This window comes from Pinus tabuliformis, chromosome 8 (assembly GCF_031772625.1).
Source record: "Pinus tabuliformis cultivar Carrire ecotype Pingquan chromosome 8, CPIR1, whole genome shotgun sequence".
NCBI lineage: Eukaryota > Viridiplantae > Streptophyta > Pinopsida > Pinales > Pinaceae > Pinus > Pinus tabuliformis.
In genome coordinates, this window is record NC_142294.1 from 1,701,028,856 (window position 1) to 1,701,034,855 (window position 6,000).

The following is a 6,000-nucleotide window of genomic DNA, read 5'->3' on the forward strand; positions in this document are numbered from 1 at the left end:
ATTTTTATTGTTTTATTTTTAATTTTTTTCTTAAATTGGAATGAAAATGAAAGTGTATATTTAGCAAATACATATCTTAATTTTTTTTAAAGATGTTTTTTTTAATAAAGATTAGAGTTAATGACTATATACATAATTCATTTACTTCTAAATATGAGTGATCTTATTTTATTTTTAAATCTACATTTCTCTTATTATCTTGGTCCAAATTCTAACCTCTAAGATCCATATAGATATTTTCTATAAGAACATTTGTTTCTTCTTGAAAACTAATATTTTTTTATTGATTTTAGTTGTTCATCTCATTTTTAAAACAAATTCTAGCTAGCAATGAAAAGAAGAAAATTTGCATTTGAAACTTGTCTATGTCTACACAAATGGATCTCCACATAGACAAGGTGTTTGCATGGGCCTGCGAAGCCATAAAATGACAAAATTACTCTCACTTATGGAATGAATTTCCAAGTTACTCCATCTCTGCAACAATAAAAGTTACATTGCATAATTATACTCTCCTGGCCTTCTTTGATGGCTTTCTATTCTAGTCACACCCAATGGTTTGAACGAGAAAATCAAACATGAAGGTGGTGAATTGTATATCTCCATGTGGGTGTAGTTCACATTTACTTCACATGGAGGGAATGCTAAGATGCCAATAGTGGTGTAGTATCACTTCATGTGAAGGTCATATAATCATATCTTACATGAATAAGCTAGCATTTGCACCGAGAAGTGCAAAGCAACGCTGATAGGATATGCAGACCTTGAATTCATCCATGTTTCAGTCAAACAAAGTTTATTAGGAAGTGACAAGTGACAGAAGAGGAGTGGTATCAGAGGTATGGATATCAAAACTTTTAAATTGAGACCACACGAAATACTTGCGATATTGAGTAGCTCTGAATAGTGGCTTTTAGCTTATAAAGCAGATGTATCTTTTGATAAAGTGGTTGCAGTTTATTGATCGGAGAATTTTCCAATACCAAAACTCTTATACATATAACATTGGCCCTTTATAATAATAAACGTATTATATAACCAAAGTCTAAAAAATTATAAAGTGGTTGTAGTTTATTGGACGAGAAAATCACGTACCACATAACCCTTCTTCGTTCCATCTATAGGAGAAATCACTTATCAGTGTTTTTGTTATATGTTACCACTTGAAACCCCTCGATCTTTGACTTGCGATAGAGCACTTCCTCTGATATCCATATCTCGCCAATATCCTTGAAGGCGTGTGCTCTAATATGCAATAACCTCTGACATCTAATTTGCTCCAACCTCTGATATCCAAACCCGATATGGTGTATTAACGCTGATTAATAAGAATTTCGCGTCCACCTTGATATCGAGACTTTTGAATGAAACCTCCGATATCAAATCGCCGACTCCGATTCACTTGCGGACCTGATATAATTATAAGATTGGATTTAATCTAAGATCACATCTATTTATCGGAACTTTCGTTATGTGCGACAATTTACAATCGCCGATAATATGGATGCAATATTGATATTAAAACGAGTTTAATTGTAATTTCGCATCCACCATATCGGAGCATTACTATATTGTAAGTTTTCAAAGTGTGTCATGTTGCGATTATCTCTGATATCAAAACCTCTGGTATAATGGACCTAATACAGTTATTAAAGTGAGTTAACTATGTTATTGCATTCGTTCCACATCAGAGGTACCCATATTGCAAATGTTTTTTGTTGTCTCATTGTGAATGTTGTGGTGAGCAAACCTCTGATTCCACTATTGGTTCTGGATTCAAGGATTGCATTATGTTGATTATGCTTGCATATGTGGTACATCCCTATGGGGATGAGTTATATATGTGTGTGTGTGTGTGTCTATGCGTGTGTAAAAGATGAAGGAAAAAATGTGTGTAATGACTGCTAAAGGTAAACATAGAATATTTGATGCTTAAGAGGCATAAAAAACTGCATGATAACAAAGACTAGGCCACAATGTTGTGTTGAGTTTGGATCTACGTACATGTTTAACAGCGTGAGAAGCAACACATAAATAAACTATTAAGGAAGAGACAGATTCATTACATGTCATGGTTGAGCCATGCGAGGTTGGATCAAAATTGAATGATAGTGGTTTATGAGACCCTTTTATTAATATGAAGATTACATGGAAGACCCGCTGCATAGTAGGGTCTGTATTCGCTTGCATGCCTTTTGTTTTCCAAGTTACAAGTTGTTGTGTTGCATGGAAAGCATTGAATTAATGTCAAGGGGAGTTTTCCCTTAGGATCTGTCGAGCTGTCAGCTTTGCCTAAATGAACTTCAACCTGGCCTTCTCAGCAAGTCGGATACCTATTATTGTCATCTTAGTATGGTTGTCGAGGCACCCGAAGGTTCCGTTAAGCGCCATGGAGCTACTTGTAGGCTCGGCATAGGGTCTGGTACCATTAGCGTGTGGCAAGCGAGGTAGGAACCTCTCAGGAGTCCACACCAAGCCTGTGGTAGGTAAGTGACATAGGAGCGCCTATGCCACCTTGGGCAGCATTCCCTCCCAATGGGAAGGGAAGACTCGTGGGCCAGGAACCCATTGGAGAACGTATCACCCAAGCTCAGGAGGGATAACGTTGTAGATCGTCCTAAGTAACCAAGGGTATCATCATGAAACCGTGAAACATGTATGGGAGTCTACTAGATTCTTGAGATAGAGACATAGTCAGCAAGACTAGCTTGAAGAAGCCTTTACAACAATAGAGCTTATAATTGGGGAGGTTCTAGATCTCTTCATATAAGAGACTACACAATGCAGAGTCGAGGTCCCTTGGCCGAGTCATGACAAGAATGAGAAAGAAGGCCTTGTTGCAGTGCATAGGAGTGAGGCCATTAACTTAAAGGAAATGTTGGGATAACCTTATCCTTTGGATGGTCAAAACCCTAGTCAAGGGAGGCTTCTGATTGGTGGAACCAGTTTCCCCCTCACTATTGGTTTTAGAGTGGTTATCATTCAACCAAGAAAGAAATGAACAAAATCAAGAAACTAAATCACACACATAATTTAACACAAAGATTTACATGGTAAAACCCTGACAATGTGTCAAGGAAACCTCCACGGGGCAAGGGATTGGAAATCTTTATTAATAAAAGATGATTCTCCATGATACAAGCCTCTCGGGCAATCCCAATTAATATTTGCTTACTTCATTACATAACTCCTTCTCGTTATACAACTAACTAATCAGTAATAAACCAAATTTACCCATAATTACATTATTTATATTACATTGTTGTCATATTTCAACAATCTCCACCTTGACAACAATTTTCCTAATCCCTTTCCCATGCCCATTCATCATCTCTTCTACAAGCCAAGAGAAGCCAAACACCATCGCAACTTCTCTACTATAACTGGCTTCGTGAATATGTTTGCATGATTCTCCTGTGTATGGACCTTCTTGAGAGCTACTTTACCGCCATCAATCACATGTCTTACAAAATGATACCTTACATCAATGTGCTTGGTCTTGCTGTGATAAGCTAGATTTTTAGCCAAATGAATAACACTCTGACTGTCATAGAACACATTCACTTTCTCCTACGTCCTTCCAATCTCATCAAGTAGACATTTTAACCAGATTGCATCTTTACTGGCATCTAAAGCAGCTACATACTCTGCTTCAGCAGTGGATAAAGAAACTGTTTATTGGAGCTTTAACATCCAACTAGTTGCTCCACCTGCAAGAGTAAAGACATAACCTACAGTAGATCTCCTTTTGTCCAAATCACCTGCATAATTAGCATCCACATATCCGCAGGCTGATCCTTCACTATCAAAAGATGATGCAATGGTCACTTGTGCCTCTCAAATAGAAGCACCCATTTCATTTCTCACTAGTGTTCTTCTCCTGGATTTTCCATGAACCTGCTGACAAACCCAACTGCATGTGAAATTTCAGGCCTTGTAGATACCATCGCATACATTAAGTTGCCTACAAAATTTGCATATGGTACATGAGACATATACTTCTTTTCTTCATCATTTCTAGGACTCAAAACCGAAGAAAGTTTAAAATGGGAAGTTAATGGAATATTAACAGGTTTCACATTGTTCATACTGAACTTTTCAAGTACTCTTTCCATATACTTTTGATGTGATAACCAAAGTTTTCCATTTTTTCCTGTCTCTGTGTATCTCCATGCCCAAGATATGTTTTTCCGCTCCAAGATCCTTCATATCAAACATCCTGGAGAGTTGATCCTTTAACATGTTGATCTTTTCCATGATTTTTCTCTCAATAAGCATATCGTCAACATACAAAACCAAGATAATGAATATGCCACTGAAACTCTTGAAGTATACACAATGATCATACTCACTTCTAGTAAATTTTTGGCTCACCATGAAGGAGTCAAAATTCTTGTACCATTTCCTGGGAGACTTCCTTAGGCCATACAATGATTTCCTGAGCTTGCAAACTAATCTTCTGTTGTGACCTTGTACAAAACCTTCTGGTTGTTCCATATAAATATCTTCATTCAAATCACCATGTAGAAAGGTTGTTTTAACATCTCACTATTTTAACTCAAGATCAAGTAATGCAATTAGTGCCAACACAGTACGAATAGAAACAAGTTTCACGACTGGTGAAAAAATCTCATGAAAATCTATACCTTCAACCTGAAAATACCCTTTTTCTACCAGCCTCGTCTTATACCTCTCAATACTACCATCAACATTTCGCTTCAATTTGAAGATCCATTTGCATCCCACAACACTTCTCCCTTCAAAACGTTCTACAAGATCCTAGGTTTTGTTCTTGGCTAAGGAATCCATTTCTTTGTCCATATCCTTTTTCCACTTTTCGCTATCTGCATCATCCACTACTTCCTGATAAAAAAAAGGTTCCCCATATTCAGTAATCAATGCAAAAGATGAAGCAAAATCTTCATACCTTTTGGTTCCCTTGTAGACCTTCTTAGAGTGATTGGTTGTTGAATTGGTTCTGAAATTTCAACAGTTTCCTTTGCATCTTCTTCACCATTTTCTTCAGAAGTCTCCCCTTCCTTTCGACTTTCTCAAAAAGGTCTAGCCTCCAACTGGATTTTCTGATTTGGCGATACCTGTTCCTATTCAAAATTTTCAACATCTGATTTTAAAAGAGAATATTCATCAATTATTACATCTCTACCAATGACTATCTTTCGTGAAGAAGGATCCCACAACCTATATCTTTTCGCCACATAGTCATACCCAACAAAGACATAACATTCCGATTTTGGATCTAATTTTGAGCTTTGATTTTTAGGAATAAGAGTATAGGCATCACAACCAAAAATCCTTAAATGTGAATAATCACAAGATTGAACCAACCAAACTTCTTCGGGAATTTTACAATTAATGGCAACTGAAGGTGATTTGTTAACTAAATAACAAGTAGTAGACATTGCTTCTGCCCACAACTCCTTTTGTAGGTTAGCATTGCTGATCATGCTTCCGGCTCTTTCCATAAGAGTCTGATTCATACATTCAACAACATCATTTGGTTGAGGAGTATAAACAACAATTTTATGTCTAACAATCCCTTCATCCTTACAGAGAAATTCAAATTCTATAGAACTAAATTCACTGCCATTGTCAATTCTTAAACATTTAATAGATTTGCCTGTTTTATTTTCCACCATTGCTTTAAATTGTTTAAAAACAATAAATACATAAACTTTATTTTTCAACATATAGACCCAGAATTTCTGGGAGAAATCATCAATAAACGTTAAGAAGTATAATGCACCTCCATAAGATACAGTAGGATATGGTCCCCAAAGATCAGAATGAATATCATCCAAAATTTCTTTACTATTATGACTTCTAGTTTTAAATTTTTGTTTACATTGTTTACCAAATACACAATGTTTACAAAAATCCAACTGTAGAAAATCATGTAGATTCACAAGCTCATGCAATGTACTAAAGCACATGATAAGAATCTATTTCTACTTTTAACTAGCGGAAGCCAATAGATCAATG